Source organism: Juglans microcarpa x Juglans regia, chromosome 2S, assembly GCF_004785595.1.
Source record: "Juglans microcarpa x Juglans regia isolate MS1-56 chromosome 2S, Jm3101_v1.0, whole genome shotgun sequence".
In the NCBI taxonomy this organism is placed as follows: Eukaryota; Viridiplantae; Streptophyta; class Magnoliopsida; order Fagales; family Juglandaceae; genus Juglans; species Juglans microcarpa x Juglans regia.
In genome coordinates, this window is record NC_054597.1 from 18,992,162 (window position 1) to 19,011,422 (window position 19,261).

General features: G+C 39.3%; 2 long non-coding RNA genes across 2 annotated transcripts in view; one reads left to right on the forward strand and one right to left on the reverse strand.

The window, feature by feature from the left end:
• LOC121252844 lies at positions 1 to 14,974 on the reverse strand. Its single transcript, XR_005938287.1, has 4 exons — positions 14,965 to 14,974; positions 13,373 to 13,375; positions 11,711 to 11,717; positions 1 to 232 (listed from the first exon to the last, which is right to left on the reverse strand). It is a non-coding gene; the product is annotated as an uncharacterized LOC121252844 (long non-coding RNA).
• The window catches only part of LOC121252848, a 22,703-nt gene continuing 6,238 nt past the window's right edge, over positions 2,797 to 19,261 (forward strand). The window contains exon 1 of the long non-coding RNA XR_005938290.1: positions 2,797 to 2,928. This is a non-coding gene — a long non-coding RNA (uncharacterized LOC121252848). The remainder of the gene's footprint in view (positions 2,929 to 19,261) is intronic.

A 19,261-nucleotide genomic window follows, 5' to 3' on the forward strand; every position in this document is an offset into this window, starting at 1 on the left:
ATGGACATGACACACGTGCACTCTAAATTTTTCATTTAAAAAAAGGGAACACCTGATGGACATTCTATTCAAACATTCATCCATAAAAGACTCTCAGAGTCCATCCAAAATAAAATATCTATACATAACATAACCCATCATTCGTAACATAACTCTCCTCGTTAGGGAATGTCCTATGCGTCTGCCTCTCCCTCTACAGTAATGCCTTACTCCCCAGCCTTTTCATCATTACCTGGACGTTTAAAATATTTAACACAAAATGAGTCGAATACTCAGTAAGTAGTACACCATGCAGTGAACATATTAGGCATCTATTTTTTTCTTTTGAAACATGCATACATAAACATTTTTGCTAATTCTTGACAATGCTTTCGTGTATAACAGTTTAAGAAATAAGTCATACTTTCATGCATAAACATTTCTTAGCCTTCATGCATAAACATTTCTCTGCTTTCATGCATAAACATTTCTTAGAAATAACTTTACTTTACGTTTCACTTTCTTTGGCCGGTACACACTATTATGCCCCGTGTGTTGGGGTTAGCGGTCTTCCTTTAGACCTGGATTCCGCCGATGGCCACAGGTTGGGAATCCCTTTTCAGTTAGGGGGCAGCACTGGGTGCACTACCAATACTACTTACCCAGCATTATAATCTACCCATTCCTTTGGTACCCTTTTCATTCATATGGCCGTTACATAGTTTCATACATTAAAGCATTCATTCATTCAGTTCTTTCTTTTATTCATTCATGTCAATCCTTTCAGTCCTTTCTTTTAAACAATTCATTCATGGAAAACGTCATTTAAAAGCATGAACTTAACATCATCTTTTCATTTAACGGTGCATTCATGAAGAAACATCATTTTTAAAGCATGAGCTTAAACATCATTTTTCATGGCATCCATAAAGCGTCAGTTCATAGGGACAATTTAACATCAGTTCATAGGGACATCTTAAAACGCTTTTTCCGCATTATTTAAAACATGAGTTCATAGGGGCATTTTAAAACGTTTTCTTTGCGTCATTTAGAGCATCTCATAAAGCATAAGGCATGAGACGTTCATCTCCTTCCCTTTTTGAAATCAAAACTTTTTCATTATCTTTCTTACTCCAATGCACATTCATTTTTATGAAAAAGATACATTTTCATACTATATACATATAGGAATAATCAATAAGTTTATTGAGAGCATGTATGGAAATCCCATGACTTAGAACTTACGTGCATGCATTACCTTATACATACACATAATTATAATCGATAGGGTGCTTAACAGGGGCTTATCAAGGAAGGGCTTGTACATACTATATTCATTTACTCTTTTCTTTAGAAGAACATTTGCAATAAGAGAGAGAGACATTCTTTCATAAACAGAACTTGGTGTAAGAAACATGGTCATAGCTACTTACCTCTATACTCCTCGATACTTCTATCATCAATATAGGTCCTATTCCAATAAATACCATAAACGTGTTAATACTCATACAATATTCTTTAGTCCTCCATTTAAAAAGAGAAAGCCACGATATTACAATCTAACGTCCCTCCTATGCTTAACATTAACTCAAATGACTACTCCTCACCTCGACTTACAAAAGAAATAACTTAAATATTAAGACATGCTAGTTGTCCATGGAAAGACTATTTAAAAGGCTTACATGAAGAGTAGTTAAGAATTCATGGGCTTCAAGTAAGGTTTCTTTGGTTCAAGCTCACTTGGGGTATAGACATTTGGAGATAAAAATCTGGAATTCTCGACAATGGTCTTTAAAATAGATTTAGGCATCTCAAGTAGGCTAAACAAGCTTAGGGAACATGCCCTTTAATCAACTTGTAGTCCCTCACTATGAGAAGGTTAGCTTAATAATATTTTGGATTCTTGGGTTAGCTTAATAACAGTAGGCTATTTTTACATCAAGACATGGCATGACATGGGCTTAGGGATACTTGGACAGCTTTGCATATCATAATATACCAAGCACAATAAATCTCTTATATCTAAACTAACTAAGCTATAACTTATTCACATAAGCAATATATTAATTAGTTTAGATAAAACCTCCAATTAAAATTAAAGTAGCATAAAGTATGGCAAGTCACCCATTAAGAAACTTTAAAACCTTTAAATACTTAAACTTATAATTTACTCACTTAATACCTTTCAAAAGCAAGATATAAAATTATAGGACCAAGTAAAACCTTTAAACCCTCTAGCGTCCTAAAAATAGATTACCAACCAATTTCAATACAAGGCACATAATACCAACACGTATAATTTAAAATCACTTTAATCATCACCCATGATTAAACCAAGTTTAATAATAACATAGTAATTTCGAATATAGGAAAATATATAGTAAAACAACTATAATACCATTCGGTTTGGGCCAAAAACAGGACATACATATTTTTTTGCAATATAGAAAATTAACTACATCAAAACACAAGCTAAAACAACATAGTAAGCTTCCAAAATCACACTAAAATCAAATGAATCAAATTAGGATTTTTAACTTAAGTTCTTAGCTCCTTTCAAAACACAAGTGGAAGACCAAATAGAGGTATAGCCGTGTGGATGAAAAGCAACATGATATCACTATTTTAAACCCCAAAACCGAAACATCAATGGGTAAGGAAATGGTGAAATTCGAAATCCATATGAAAATCATGCTAGGAAGTGAACCAAGAGTTTATTACCTTCAATATTTCATCTTTTGGAAGATAAAATCAAGCTTTGGTTCCAAGCTTTGAAGAAAATATTTTTCTTCTTCCATTGCTATAGAGTCACAAGCTTGAGGAAGATAAAAGAGCTTGTTTTCTTGAAGATGAAAAGAAAAGAGAAGAAGAAAAGAGAAAGGTGTGCATCGGTTAGCTCTTGGAAAGGAAGATGAAATTTTATTTATTTTTCTTGGGTGAGGGTCGATGGTTTAAGGGAACTAAGGGGAAATTTGTTTTAATTCTTACCTTTTGTGTTGCTTTGGACAATGGGTGGAAGGAAGTAAAGTCAATGGCTTCCTTAGGAAGCTTGTGGGTCAAATGGCTTGATGGCTTGCTTTAGAAGCCTATGGATGCAAAGCTCATTTGCTTGTCTTCGGAATCCTACGGGTGAAAGAAATAAAAGTGTTTTAGTTGACTTGGTCAAGACTTTTCACATAAGATTGGGAGGAGAAGATGAAGACTTTTCTTTTGTCTTTCTTGGTTGCTTCCTACGAGTGAAATGGGATAAATAATCTAGTTTTGTCTTTTTCTTCTCCTTTCTATAGCTTTCACCGTAAGTTTAAGGAGGGACAAGGACTTTTGGTCTTGTTTCCTCCTTCCATCACAAGGAAACAAGTGGATGGTAGAGATCTATCCGCCTCAAGGATCATCTCAATGATGCTTTTCACTTACCAATCCAATGGTAGAGAATAATTGGGTCATTTCTTAAAATAAAATAAAGGACTTAAGGGAAAATATTTCAGAGTCTTAAAAATAATATCCTTGATTTATTTTAATAAACCATATTTTAAAATAAAACATACTCATCTTAAAATAAAATAATTGGAAGTAATAAAAATATCTTTATCTCAAAATATTTAATTTAAAAACTTAATAAAAATGATGTAAGGACATAGTAGGACTCAGGTATTACACATATGGCCCAAAGCCATGTTTGGACTCATTTTACCATTCAAATAATAAAGGCCCAATACACCATACCATTGGTTTCCTTAAGCCCAAATCACACTCAAACTACCCAAATTAAGTTTTGAAAATTGGCTAAAGCCATTAACCATCATACTTGAGGTTAGTGCACTTTAAGCTATGCTTTGAAGCTTAATCATTCTTAATCTCTTCTTAAACTTTTTAATTCAAATTTTCTTGAATTAATACTCCCTTAAACCATGATTAGACCATGTTAATACCCTAGCTAAACCATTCCGTATGTCATTAAGAAAAATAACATAACAAGCCCAAACCATGCTTCAATCGGTTTTGTGCAATGCCCTTTATAATGCTTGGACTGTGTTGCCCTTGGACCCAACATTTTTGTGGTTTATTCTCAAGGGTAATATGGTCCTTAAACACCTTATGAGACCCTCTCAAACTCATTTTGAGCCTTGGATGAAATTGGTTGAATCAACCAACTCAAACAACCAAACCGGGTGCTACTTGGTCTAGTTTGTGTAGGAACCATTTGGATTGAATTTGAACCAGCCTCCTGCCATGGTTTGCACCACCACCCCATGCCACGTCCTTCTCCACCCAATCACCAAGAAGTCTCATGACCATCATAAAGGATTTTGACTCATTTTTCCTGCCCAAAAAGTTCCAAAACTGAACTGATTTTCTGCCACCACAAAACCACCTTCATCCACCTGTTTTCAAGGATGGTTTGAGGGATCTTCTGCCATCCAAATGATTCCTCATGACCTGGAGTCATCTACAGGACCCATGCAGCTACTATGCAGAGAAAATGATGGTAGTTTAGGGTACTATTTCATTCTGCACAAGTGACCTAAGCTCATGCATGCAAATCTAGAAATTTTCCAGATTTGAGCACTTCCCACTTCACACAATCACCAAGCACCCAAGCCAACGTTCCTCACCCATTGGCCACCTATAAATACTTCCCTCCCCTTCTAATTTCACCCACAACACAGCTCCAAGCATCATCTTGAGTCTTGAGAGCATTTTCACCCTTTTAGAGATCAAAAGAGTGCAAACTGAGTGAGTTTTGGTAATTTTTTAGTGTTCTTATGTAAAGCAGTCTAGAGTGCTTGGCGGGCCACGAGATTTGTAAATTTTCTTCCTTTTGATCTTAGCTAGCATTTCAACCTTTGTTTCCAAGTGTTGGTACGAAATTTGATTGAGTTTTGAGAATGTTATGATGCTTAATGCAAAACCGGGTCAATTAAAGGAAGGTTTGAATGATTGAATGTTTTTAATTGGAAATTTAGCTATGGCATGTCCTAAGCATTATTTGATATGATCTATCATTATCCTAACATGATTAAGGTTGGTTAAAGTTGTGATTAGAAGCATGTCATGATAGGTTTTAAATCAATCTTGTTTTGATCATCAAGCACGAATCAGTTTTAAGCATATTGGTGATTAATGATTTCTTAGCTTTGATTAAGTGTTGGGATGAAATTGATTACTCGAGGATTAGACGTCATAATGTCCCTAAATATGCTAGTGATCATTAATGATTAAATAAAATCTCATATGCATGTATTCATAGGGATCAATAGTTGAAATACACATAGGCATCAACTAGGATGCATGCCACGGGTTGGAACTAATTGGACAAGTTCCACTTTGAATTTTGAAAATCTAAGGTCATAGATGGTTTTATAATACCAAAAATATTAAGTCCATGAAATTTGGTTAAATTTGTAATTCGTTTGCAATTAGTGAAAATTTAGGGCCTCAATGGTAATTTTTGAAAGTTTAGGGGTATTTTTGTAAATACCCTTTTTTCTGAAGCCTTTGATTTTGAGCCTATCCATAAGAGTATTAGTCCTAACTTGGTATACACATTATTTACGCAGCTACAATGCTAATTTCAAATTTTTCCGAAAGTTTGTAAGTTAGCATCTAACTTACACCTTGATAAATTTCTTATGAATTATTGATAAATGCTTCATTTATTCTTCAATTATCATTTTGGGCATAATTTATCATGTTATATGACACATTGAGCACATACTTATATAACATATGACATTTTTACCATTTTTGCATATTACATTTATAAAAGTCATTTTTTTTGCATGAAATTTACTACATTTGCACATGTCATGAAAAATATTTTCTAAAATATTGCATGAAAATCATTTTATCACAACCCCAAAGGCTAAGATGGGGAGTTATCCTAGTGGAACTCCTATGTCCAATCTAGAGTGTTTAATAATGGAGTGGTAACTCTCCTAGGTTGATAAAGAATAGTCAACAGACTTCGAATGGGTTTTCTTTAAAGAACACCAGAGCGAAGTCAACATGTTATGACACCTAACGCTAGTGGGTGTACATGTTATGATTTTTATGATGTTATATTATTTACCAATGCATTGAGAACGAGTCTATAGACAACGTAGTTTCAACGTAAGTTATACTACAGTCACTGGCCGGTACTCTCAGTGCATATGGGGAACTGTGACATTACCACACATTATGTTATTAATTAAGATAATGATGTAAGTCTATGATGAAGAAAATCGATGATGAAACTTTTATGAAGAAGTTATGTCTTTTCAAAAATGATGACGAAATTATTTACCGAGTAAAAATCCGTCTTCAATTTTTTTAAAAGATATTGCATCTCATGCATTGCATATTTATCATTTTTCATGATTGATTTATCTTTATGTCAGTTAGTTGTTTAACTTACTGAGATTTAGAGTAAATCTCACCTTTTAACAATAGAAGTTGTATCAGGAATCGACCAGGACGAGATTGATGGAGCATTGGATTCGCATGATTAAGGAGAAGTCGGATTTGGAGAGGAAGCTGGACTTAATTTTGATGGTCATAGCCCAAGTCCTTTAAACTTTAGATCGCATTAAGAGAATGATATGACTTTGTATATAAGTCTATGCTACTTTAGTATTTCGAACATGATGATTATCTAATGAAGTTGGAACGTTTTAGTTATTTTGACATATTTTTTCACCTTAACCTTTTATTTTCTCTGCGATTATTGCATACTGCTAGTTGCATACTAGGATGTATTACATATTAACTATCATGAACGGGGGTATGTAACCTTGTATTGCATGTCCCGATGCTCTAAGTCTCTGTTTCATCCCAAGTGGAGATTGGGGGCGTCACAGCAGTGGTATCAGAGCAGCTCGTCTCTGGGTAAACCCACATGTCCTTAGGAACCTTATGCCAAAATATAGGTTTGAATCATTAGTCTTGCATAGGCTTGAATCCTATAGTTAGAGCTTGGTCTGATACGCATATATCACAGGAGTCAGAAGGATTAAGACGAGATGACACGTGGTAGACAAGATAGGAACACTGATGGATCTAGCATCCACAGAGATCAAGATAGTTGTTTCGATGGAGGGCGTGATTTGGCGGACGTGATTCATCAAATGACGGAGACCATGAAGCAGTAGCAGGAAGTAATCATGAGGCAGAACCAGCAAAGCCCGCTGATTGAGAACCAAAGGTGCTCCTACAAGAAGTTCCTAATATATAGATACCCCAGTTTCATGGGAACTGAGGGACCCATGAAAGCTAACAAGTGGCTATTAGATTTCGACATGACCTTCGAGATCAGCTGTTGTACTGAGGAACATAAGGTACAGTACACGGGGCACCTACCGTAAGGTGAAGCTGGAATTTGGTGTGGGACACCGAGAGGCAACTTTTGATTAGAGAATTAATATCACCATTTTGACCTGGGAGAGGTCTAAGGAGGAATTTGACAATTGTTTCTTCTCAGAATCAATGAAGACCTAAAAGGCCCAGGAGTTTGCCACGTTGGTACAAGGCAATCTCACTGTTGAGCAGTACGCTGTGAAGTTTATGGAGCTAGGAAGGTTTGCCCCACACTTGATTGCTACTGAGAAAATGCAAGCCCAAAAGTTTCAAGCAGGACTGAATCCTAGAATTCACAGTTATATGGCTGGATTCCACATCCACAACTTCCAAGAGTTGGTTAATGTGGCTGATATAACGGAGGCAGAACAGCGAAATGTGACAGCTCAGATCAATCTCAAGAGAAAGAGGGTTTCTACCTTCACTGCTGGCGGGAATAATGGTAAGAGGAGGATTATTCAAGGAGCTAACAAGGGAAAAGGCATTATAATAGCTCCACCTATCACCTACAAGAAATGTGGAAAGAACCACAGTGGTGAATGTCGTGTGGGTCTAGTGTGCTACCGATGCGGACAGTCGGGGCATATGATCCGGGACCACAGAATGTTCAAGGAGGAAAGATCATTCCTAACAAACGACCCAATCAGAGGCCACCTGCTCAAGCCCACGTTTATGCCATCACCCCTGGTGATATCAGTGAGGAAATCCCCGAGGACAAGGAAACAGATGTTATCACTGGTATTTTCCTTCAATACCCTTCTTTAGAAATTAGCTTTTTAAATAGTTGCTTAGTACTCAGTAGTCGATTACACCTTAGGAAAAATCGCATTATACAAATATACGGCTTGCGCTTTATTTGACTCTGGCACCACGAAATCGTTTGTATCCGCGACGTTTGCACGTAAGTGTAACCTACCGACTCAGACACTACCTCAAGTAGTAGTAGTGTCGATTCCTGACGGAAGCACAATCACCTACACCCGTGTGTTTAAGAAATGTCCTCTGACCCTAAAAGGAAGATTGATGGAAGCTGACCTGATCGTCTTTGATCAACTAGGGTTCAACGTTATACTTGGGATGGAATGATTGTCCAAACACTGTGCTAGGATAGATTTTCAAAATAAGGAAATAGTCTTCGATTTGCCAAAGGGTAGACACTAGACATATTCATCATTCATGAGGGATGGTGAAGGCTGCCTCGTCTCTGATTTCAGCTTTGCAGGTAAGGAAGTGCATCGCTAATGGTGCCACGGCCTACTTAACCCTCATAACGGAAAGTTATGGTGATGATAAGGAGATAGGAGGAATACCTATAGTTGAGGAATACACTGAGGTTTTCACTGACGATCTACCCAGACTCGATAGAGAAATCGAGTTCACCATAGAACTAGAACCTACAGAGACCCTTGTCCATAAAACCCCTTACCGTATGGCCCCTCTAGAATTGAAGTAGCTAAAAGAACAAATAGAAGAGCTACTGAAGAAGGGCTTCATTCGACCTAGTTCATCACCTTGGGGAGCGCTAGTTCTATTTGTTAAGAAGAAGGATTGATCGTTGAGGATGTGCATTAACTATAGGGAATTGAACAAAGTAACGGTGAAGAACAAGTACCCGTTACCACGTATCGATGACCTACTAGATCAATTGCAAAGAGCATCGGTGTTCTCTAAGATAGACTTAAGGTCTGGTTATCATCAGCTTAAGATTAGGGAGAAGGATATCCCCAAGACGACGTTTCGAACCAGATACGGACATTACGAATTCTTAGTAATGTCCTTTGGTCTAACCAATGCCCCTGCCGCCTTCATGGATATGATGAACAGAGCATTCAGACCCTATTTAGATAGCCTTGTTATTGTATTCATCGATGAAATATTGATTTATTCAAGCAGCGAAGAAGATCACAAGCAGCATCTCCGTTTAGCATTGGAAAAGTTGAAGGAAAACCATCTGTATGCCAAATTCAGTAAGTGCGAGTTTTGGCTTAAGGAGGTAAAATTTTTAGCGCATGTGATTTCAAGTCAAGGAGTATCAGTCGAATCCAGCAAAATTGAAGCTATAGTAAGCTGGAAGCGATTGACGAATGTGCACGAAATTTGAAGTTTTTTGGGATCAGCTGGTTACTATCGGTGATTCGTGGAGGGATTCTCTAAGTTGTCAGGGCCCCTCACTACCCTAACTAAGAAGAATGCTAGGTATGTCTGGACAGAGAAGTGTGAGCAGAGTTTTGTGGAACTTAAGGAAAGGCTCACATTTGCACCGGTACTAGCCCTACCTGAACCTCATAAACCCTATGCAGTATTTAGTGACGCATCCAAATTGGGACTTGTATGTGTGCTCATGCAAGAAGAACGAGTTGTCACCTACGCTTCGCGACAACTGAAGAACCATGAGCAGAACTACCCCGCCCATGACCTGGAGTTAGCTGCCGTAGTTTTCGTCTTAAAGATATGGAGGCATTATTTATATGGCGCAAGGTGTAAAATCTACACCAATCACCAAAGCCTCAAGTACTTGTTTAGTCAGCAGAATTTGAATATGAGGTAGAGAAGGTGATTAGAAACTATTAGCGACTACTAGTGTGAGATTAAGTATCACCCTGGCAAGGCTAATATAGTGGCAGATGCTCTAAGTCGAAAGACGTGAAGGGATAATTCCATAGGTCTTGCCTAGGAAGTAGAGTCATTTCTGCATAGTATGAGAAGGTTGTTGATCAAGGATCTTCCTGTCGAAGTATCGCTAACCGCAGTACAAGAAATTGTACCAATGGAATGGGAAGAAGTGAAGAAGCGTAAGATGGAGGATCCCAAATGGGTAGAAATTCGATGGAAGATAGAGAAGAAGGAAGGACCCGAAGGTGTCACCCTAAAAAATGATGGGTTGTTATACTACAAAGATCGGAAAGCTATCCCAGTTGATCAAGAGATCAGGGATAAGATATTGAGGGAAGCACATCAGACTCCATACACAACCCACCTAGGGAGCACCAAAATGTATCAAGATTTAAAGCAACACTTTTGGTGGGAAGGATTAAAAAAGGACATAGCGGATTATGTTAATATATGCTCGATTTGTAGAATGGTCAAGGTAAAGCATCAAAGACCCGCTGGAGATTTACAGCCACTCCCAATCCCAGAATGGAAATGGGAGGACATATCCATGGATTTTGTAATTGGATTACCAAGGACCTCAAAGGGAAACAACTCTATTTGGGTCGTGGTCGATAGTTTGACAAAACGTGCCCACTTTTTGGCAGTTAAGAATACCGACCCCATGGAGAAGTTGACTCGGCTGTTTGTTACTGAAATAGTGCGGTTACATGGAGTCCCAAGGATGATTGTATCTGATAGGGATACACGTTTCACTTCTCATTTTTGGCAAAGTGTTCAAGATGCTCTAGGCACAAAGTTGAAGTTTAATAGTGCCTATCACCCTCAAATTGATAGACAGACTGAACGGACTATTCAAACCCTAGAGGACATGCTAAGAGCTTGTGTTTTGCAAGAGAAGGACAAATGGGAGAAGCTCTTACCATTAATAGAATTTGCCTACAATAATAGCTTCCAAGCCACCATCCAAATGGCACCCTACGAAGCGTTTTATGGAAGGAAGTCTTGATCTCCCTTATACTAGGACAAAGTTGGAGGAGGAAGGATCTATGGTATGGAGATTCTTCAAGAGATGAACGATTAGATCCGCCAAATAAGGCAAAGGATGAAGGCTGCCCAGGATAAGCAAAAGAGCTATGCTGATCGTCGATGAAGGGCCCTCGAGTTTGAAGTTGGCGACTGGGTCTATCCTAAAGTATCGCCCATGAAAGGAGTCTTTCGGTTTGGAAAGAAATGGGAGAGTTAAGTCCAAGATACGTGGAACCATATAAGATTCTAGAGAAAGTAGGAGCAGTCGCTTATAGGCTGGATCTTCCCACTGAATTGCAAGGAATCCATAATATTTTCCATGTATCTTCTCTCAAGAAGAGTTTTGAAAAGCAAATTCCAACCGTTGTTGACACAAGGGATATTTCACTTCAGCCCAACATAACTTAAGAGGAAGTTCCAATTCAGATCACTAATTGGAAGGATAAGGAACTACGGAATCGTAAAATCCAAGGTTTTGTGGTGAAATCATGATGTTGAAGAGGCCACATGGGAAAAAGAAGCTGACATGAGAAGCAAATACCCTTATTTGTTTGGCATGTGAGTTGTTTAGCATCGCATCATGGCATTCGCATTCATGCATGGCATCCTCTGGCATTTCACCTATATGATCCACATTCTTTCAAGTCATTTTTAGTTTGGACATGGCCGATGATGACAGGACCACCCGTCAGATGTATATGACTCGCAGCCGACTTCTGAGGCTAAGAGTGGAGCAAAGAGACGGAGACGCTTAGACCGCATGGCTGACACATTCTGGGCTCAGCATGAGAGGTTAAAGCATCACAGGACTCATATCCTTGACTATGATAGGCGAGGATGCATACATCTGAGGAGAGCACGGCTACACGAGGAGCGTCAGCCTTATGACCCCATTCGTTGGATGGGAGGGACTAGGGCTAGATGGCTTAGACGATGCATGAGATTGGCTCTCTCAGTAGGTTTAGACCAACCAGAGTCAAGCAGGGCGGCATAGCAGCGACAGTACAAGTAGGAGTCACTCATTCCTGACCCTACTCCCCTTGACACATCAAATACATCTGACTCTTCTCCGAGTCGCACTCACTTCCGAAAGGGAGGAGACCCCTGGCTTGAGGACGAGGAGTTTAGGCCGTGGAGACAACACCAACAGAGGGTTAACGCCTTTTATGATTCAGGGGAGGATGAATACTACTACCACAACCAGGACAAGGTGTCCGAGGATAGCGATGAGAGACCCTTATCGAGCCCCGAGCAATAGCGCAATTGGTGAGTCAACACTCAAACCCTTACCCATTGCATGTTTTATTTGACCTCGATTTCGAGGACGAAATCTTGATTTAAGGAGGGGAGGATGTAACACCCCGCTTAATTAACTCTTGATTAACTCTTAAGTACTCTAGATTAGGCTTTTATTTTTGGGTTAATCACATTCATTAAGGTTGATAGTGGGATTAGCATTAATGTTTGTATTAGTGTTACTGAGCTAATGATTAGAGAGGCAAACCCATTAGTAATTGTGGTGAGGCTTTTTAGGACTCAAGTGTATTCATGGGCCTAGCCTAAGAAAACCTTGAACCAAGCCCTTAGGAAATCAAGGCTAGTCTTGGCCCAAGTATGGGAAGGCATAAGGCTTTTGGTGTAAATTGCACCCTTGGCCATTTTCAAGCCCATATGGCCTAAAATCATGTTTGAACTCATTTTACCATTCAAAGACCAAAGGAACAATACACCATACCATTGGATTCCTTAAGCCCAAATCACACTCAAACAACCCAAATTAAGTTTTGAAAATTGGCTAAGGCCATTAACCATTATACTTGAGGTTAGTGCACTTTAAGCTATGCTTTGAAGCTTAATCATGCTTAATCTCTTCTTAAACTTTTGAATTCAAATTTTTTTGAATTAATACTCCCTTAAACTATGATTAGACCATGTTAATATCCTAGCTAAACCATTCCATATGTCATTAAGAAAAATGACATAACAAGCCCAAACCATGCTTCAATCTGTTTTGTGGATTGCCCTTTGTAATGCTTGGACTGTCTTGCCCTTGGGCCCATCATTTTTGTGGTATATCGTCAAAGTTAATATGGTCCTTAAACACCTTATGAGACCCTCCCAAACTCAGTTTGAGCCTTGGATGAAATTGGTTGCATCAACCAACTCAATGAACCAAACCGGGTGCACCTTGGTCTAGTTTGTGTAGGAACCATTTGGATTGAATTTGAACCAGCCTCCTACCAAGGTATGTACCACCACCCAGGCCATCTCCTTCTCCACCCAATCACCAAGAAGTCCCATGAATATCATGAAGGATTTTGACTCATTTTTGTTGCCCAAAAAGATCCAAAACCGAACTGATTTTTTGCCACCACAAAACCACCTTCATCTACTTGTTTTCAAGGGTGGTTTGAGGGACCTTCTGCCATCCAAATGATGCCCCACGACTGGGAGTCATCTACTAGACCCCTGCAGCTACTGTGGAGGGAAAATGATGGTGGTTTAGTGTACTATTTCATTCTACACAAGTGACCTAAGCTCATGCAAGCAAATCTGGAAATTTTCCAGATTTGAGCATCTCCCACTTCACCCAATCACCAAGCACTCAAGCCAACGTCCCTCACCCCTTGGCCACCTATAAATACTTCTCTCCCCTTCTCATTTCACCCGCACCATAGCTCCAATGTAACACCCCGATCCTTCCTTCTTACGCACGCTCCTTCTTTCTTACGTAAGCAAATTCCAAGGACGGAAATTATGCAATAACCTGCCCTTCCCTCTAGCGACTTTGAGCCTCGTTATGTATGCCGAACCCCAATAGTGTGTTTTCAAAGATATTTTGTGACTTCTAAGGCACGGCCAGTGTTTTAAATGTACTGAAAATATTTAAAAGAAGTATTTCCAGTGTTATTGAATTAAGCTTGATTTTAAATAAGACAATTATAATATTTTTGAAGAGCTCCAAAAATATTATAATTGTTGAAAATCATTTTCATATCATTTATTAAAATGATTCCAGTTATTTAAAATATTATGTGATTTAAAATTATGTTTAAAACTCCAATTAAATTAAATGATTTTATTTTTTAAAGATATTAAATAAGACTTTATCATTTTATTAATGATGAAGGAATATTATTTTATAAACTAAAGTTTAGTTTAAATAATATTCTACCTTAATTCCTCTTAGTGCTTTTAATTAAGTTAATGTTTACGCATTTTCAAATCAGTATTTAAAGCCCATCGTTAGATCCTGTTGTAGATCCCAAGACGAATGGATCAGGATTAAAACCCAAACCCTCTCTCTTTCTCCCTCACTTTTCGCTCCCCTTTCTCTCTCTTCCCTCTCCCTCACGCGTACGACGTACGCCTCTCCCCTTCTCACCGATTTTTCCATAGTCCAGCCCAGCGTCGCCGTGCACCACCCAATCTCACCTCCACCACCGGCAACTTCCCCTCATGCCGGAAACCTCCCACTGTCGAAGCCAGCCTCCACCGCACAGCCACTCTCTCCCACGCACGCACACAACCTCTCATGCACAGTTTCACCGTGCACAGCCCGTTCCACCGCCGTACCACCACCAACGGCCTCCCCTCCCACCAGTGAACCTCTTCCATGGAACCCAAGCCACAACAACCTTCCTCTCCCCCTCCGTCGCATGCACGCACGAAATCCATAAATGGGTTTCGCACAGCTTCAAGGCCACTGACAGCCTAGTGCTGCAGTGCGTCGGTTCTAGCCCACCAAGCACCACTACGAGCTTCCCCTTCCCTTCCCCTTCCTCCTCCCCTTGGCCTAAGCCCATAGCCCCTTCCTCAGCCGCACAGAACTCCTTCAACGCACGGGTTCTCCATACCCAGGCGGAGCTCTGCCTCCCACGGCCATTGCACCACTACCAAGAGTTTCCCCTTCCATCGGGGACCTCCCCTAGCCACCCCAGGTCCACTTCACGGCTTAGATCAGCCACCATAGACCACTGTGGCGCCACCCCAGCGCCACCCCAGTGCCACTACAAGTTCCACCGCACCTCCCTCAACTCCTCCATGGCCTGTCATGACCAGCCAAGCTTCCCTTCGAATTCCCATGTCGAGACCCACGGCCTTAGCTCCTCCACGAGCTGTCGTGTCTCCGACGTGTGCCACCTCGGCACCACCACTCCAGAACCACGACCCGACCCTCGTACACTTAGACCCACACCTCTAGCCACCTCCAATGGCCAAGACAGCCACTGTACGTGGCTAACTGCCATTGTACACGGCTAGACACGCTATGTACCGCCCCCTCACCACCACCACGAGGCCACCATGAGCCCTTCCAAGACCACACTTAGCTATCCAAATGCCCAAATAGCCACCGTATATAGTCGCCATGTACGACACTTCGGACGTCATCAACTGTGATGATCAGCGAGCAACGCACAAGTTATCCCGTTGATGGTATAACCCTTTATCCCTTGTTATTTATGTTATTAGTTGATTGATTAGGTTGTGGACTGTGTTGTTAGTATTGTAGAGTTGCTGTGTAGTATGGAGATGTGATGTTCTATGTAATGAAGTGTTGGGCATTCTATATAGTGAAGTGTTGGGCGTAGTTGGGAAGTGTGCTGTGTAGTGTGGTTATGGAGTATGTGTTGTAATGGTGATGTAGCATTGTGTGGATTGGGAGAAGTACACACGGAGTGTACTCTGTGTGGCATAGCGTGTATGAAAGGAGTAACGCCGAGTGTACTCCATGTGATGGAGTAATGCACCATATGGCTTGTACGCCATAGTGGTGATGTGGCGTAACGTGTGAAAAGGAATACATGTGGAGTGTACTCCAAGAGGTGCAGCGAGACACCGTGTGGCGTGTCGTAGAGAAAAGGATGATTGTGTGGTTGATAGGCATAAAGCGTGATGAGTAGTGTCGAGAATTGTGGAACACTATCCCAAAGTAGTTATGGTGTAGCCTGTAGTCTGAGGTGACAGGTGTCACCATGTAGTTGACTTATGGCTAGAAGGATGGGTGAAGTAGCAGAACAAGTGTAAGAGTGCGCAACGGAAGCATGATTGGGGAATGTCATGAATTGACTTGGTTACCAGCAGTCGTGCTTATGATAAATGAGGAGTTAGCATAAGAATAACGCAGTGGGATCATGACGAGATGTCACGATGTGATAGGAGTACGTGAGAAACCGTACTCATAATGAGTTAGGAGTTGTGGTAGAAATGGCGTAGCAAGATGTCAGGTGACTTGACAAGGTCACGGTGTAGCTTGAGAGTAATCTCGAGCTATATGACGTGACGTAAGGCATGGTTGTGAACGGAATCTTATCATGTTAAATGTTGGGATGAACTGTCAAAAGGGATGGGTAGCATGAAGAGTCATGCTAGCCGGGTTAAGAGAATTTTGGTATCGGAGTATGGTGCTTGTTTACACAAGCAGGTGATCAACGTGTTATATGTTGGTCTTAAGTGATATGGGGGTAAGGTACGTGTGTAATCTAGTTAGACACACATGCCAGACGGATTCACCATATATAATGGGTAATCTGTCCTAAACATAGTTATACGGTGCTTAAGCCTCAGAGTTGGCTTAGAGCCGTGTGGCTTGTATGGATGGGAATGAAGATTTAGTGTGGGCTAAGGTGCATGAAGATAGTAACTGGTGTATTGTGTAGGATTGGGATGCGTGATTCCATTGGTCGAAATCATGCATCGGAATGTAGTCAGGAAGAAGAGTACAAAGGCCTTAGTGTCTTAATCCTAAGGTGAATCGTGAGTTCACCTTAGGGGATGAGCACTCAAAGTAGAACATCGAGTTTGGAAGAGGTAGTGACCGTGAATAGATCCCGAAAGTTTTAACATAGTAAAAGACACATAAGAGCACGGGATAGAAGGAGAGTGTTCCAATTGAATTGTAGTTATATCTTTTAAGTCTAGTTGCTTATGCATTAGATAAAGAATGACGTCAAGTTTATGTGTATACATGTAGGTTGCCATCTGACACACACATGAGTGGACTGCATGATATGAAAGTAGCGTGGAGTCCAGGTAAGTATTGCATTCATACTCTTCTAGAGTTTTTCTAATATACAAAAAAGAAAACGAAACATTTTTCCTTTACGATGCCTTACGAGACAATGTTTTTACGAAAGCATGTTAAGTGTTCAAAGGTATAAGTATGTACAACCCCTCATTGGCAGCCCATTGTTATGCACCCAAAAGTATTAATTGTACGCATGTGAATGGATAACTATATGCAGTATATATTGTATGTATTTTCTAAGAAAAGAAGTGAGACTGATGTCTAATGCTTTAACTGATGCTTTAAACGATGCGAAAAAAGAAGATAATATTTAAGCTCATGCTTTTAAATGACGTTTTTCCATGAATTGAAATGAACTAAAAAATGACTGAACTGAAAGAAAGGACTGAAAGAACTAAACTGAATGAAAGGACTAAACGTTTAATATATTAAAATACATAACGGCCTTATGAATGAATGAAAAGGGTACCAATGAATGAGTAGATTGCAATGCCGGGTAAGTAGTACTGGTAATGCACCCAGTGCTGCCCCTGACTGAAAATGGATTCCTAACCCTTGGCCATGGAAGGAGTCCGGGTCCAAAAGAAGATCGCTAACCCCAACACACATGGCATAACAGTGTGTACCGGCCAATGAAAATGATAAGAAAGAATGTATAAATGTATGAATGCATTGCATTCTTTAAGAAATGAAGGCATTGACGGGAGACACGTTTCAAGAAAAGAAGGTCCCCTTTTAAAGAAAAACCTCGTCCAGCAATATTTTCAAACGAACGCACGTATGCATGTACCTATAGTATGTATGAATGATGAATGCATGAATGAAAACCTATATTGTTATATTTTAACTGTATGAAGTAATACTTAGGAGTCATCAACTCATTTTAGTTTTTATGTATGCCCCTCCCCCCACTGGAACTGAATGAGAAGTACGCGTCAGGATGGACACGACCCATGGGGAAGAGCACGGAAGCATAGGCATGAGTGTTTAATTGTATGAGAGGCCTTTTATTGTTAAAATTGATGTTTTCCACTGTAAACCTCTTTTATTCTCAAAGCACATTTTATTTTATAAAGTAGAGTCTTGCACCCTGGGTAAGGACGCAAAAAGTTTTAAATCGAATGATAATTCCCGTTATTATTTCTAAAATCATTTTATAAAAATTCCCACCACAAGGATGGGCATTACATCCAAGCATCATCTTGAGCCTTGAGAGCATTTTCCCTCTCTTAGCGATCAAAAGAGTGCAAATCAAATGAGTTTTGGTGAGTTTTTGAGTGTTCTTGTGTAAGGCAGTCTAGAGTGCTTGGAAGGCCACGAAATTTGTAACTTTTCTTCCTTTTGATCTTTGCTACATGTCAAGCTTTATTTCCAAGTGTTGGTATGAAATTTGGTTGAGTTTTGAGAATGTTATGATGCTTAATGCAAAACCGGGTCAATTAAAGGAAGGTTTGAATGATTGAATATTTTTAATTGAAAATTTAGCTATATCATGTCCTAAGCATGATTTGATATGATCTATAATTATCCTAACATGATTATGGAAGGTTAAATCTGTAATTAGAAGCATGTCAAGATAGGTTTTAAATCTATCTTGTTGTGATCATCAAGCATGAATCGGCTTTAAGCATATTGGTGATTAAGGATTTCTTAGCTTTGATTAAGTGTTGGGATGAACTTGATTACTCAAGGATTAGACTTCATAATGTCCCTAAAGATGTTAGTGATCATTAATGATTAAATAAAATCTCATATGCATGCATTTATAGGTATCAATAGTTGAAATACACATAGGCATCAACTAGGATGCATGCCACGGGTTAGGACTAATTGGACAAGTTTCACTTTAAATTTTAAAAATCTAAGGGTATAGATGGTTTTATAATGCTAAAAATATGAAGTTCATGAAATTTGGTTAAATTTGGAATTCGTTTGCAATTAGTGAAAATTTAGGGTCTAAATGACAATTTTTGAAAGTCTAGGGGTATTTTTGTAAATACCCAATTTTTTTTAAGCCTTTGATTTTGAACCTATCCGTAAGAGTATTAACCCTAACTTAGTATACACACGATTTACACAGCTACAACGCTAATTTTGAATTCTTTGAAAGTTTGTAAGATGGCCTCTAACTTACACCTTGATAAATTTCTTATGAATTATTAATAAATGCTTCATTTATTCTTCAATTATCATTTTTTACATTATTTATCATGTTATATGATATATTGAGTGCATACTTATATTACATATGATATTTTCACCATTTTTGCATATTACATT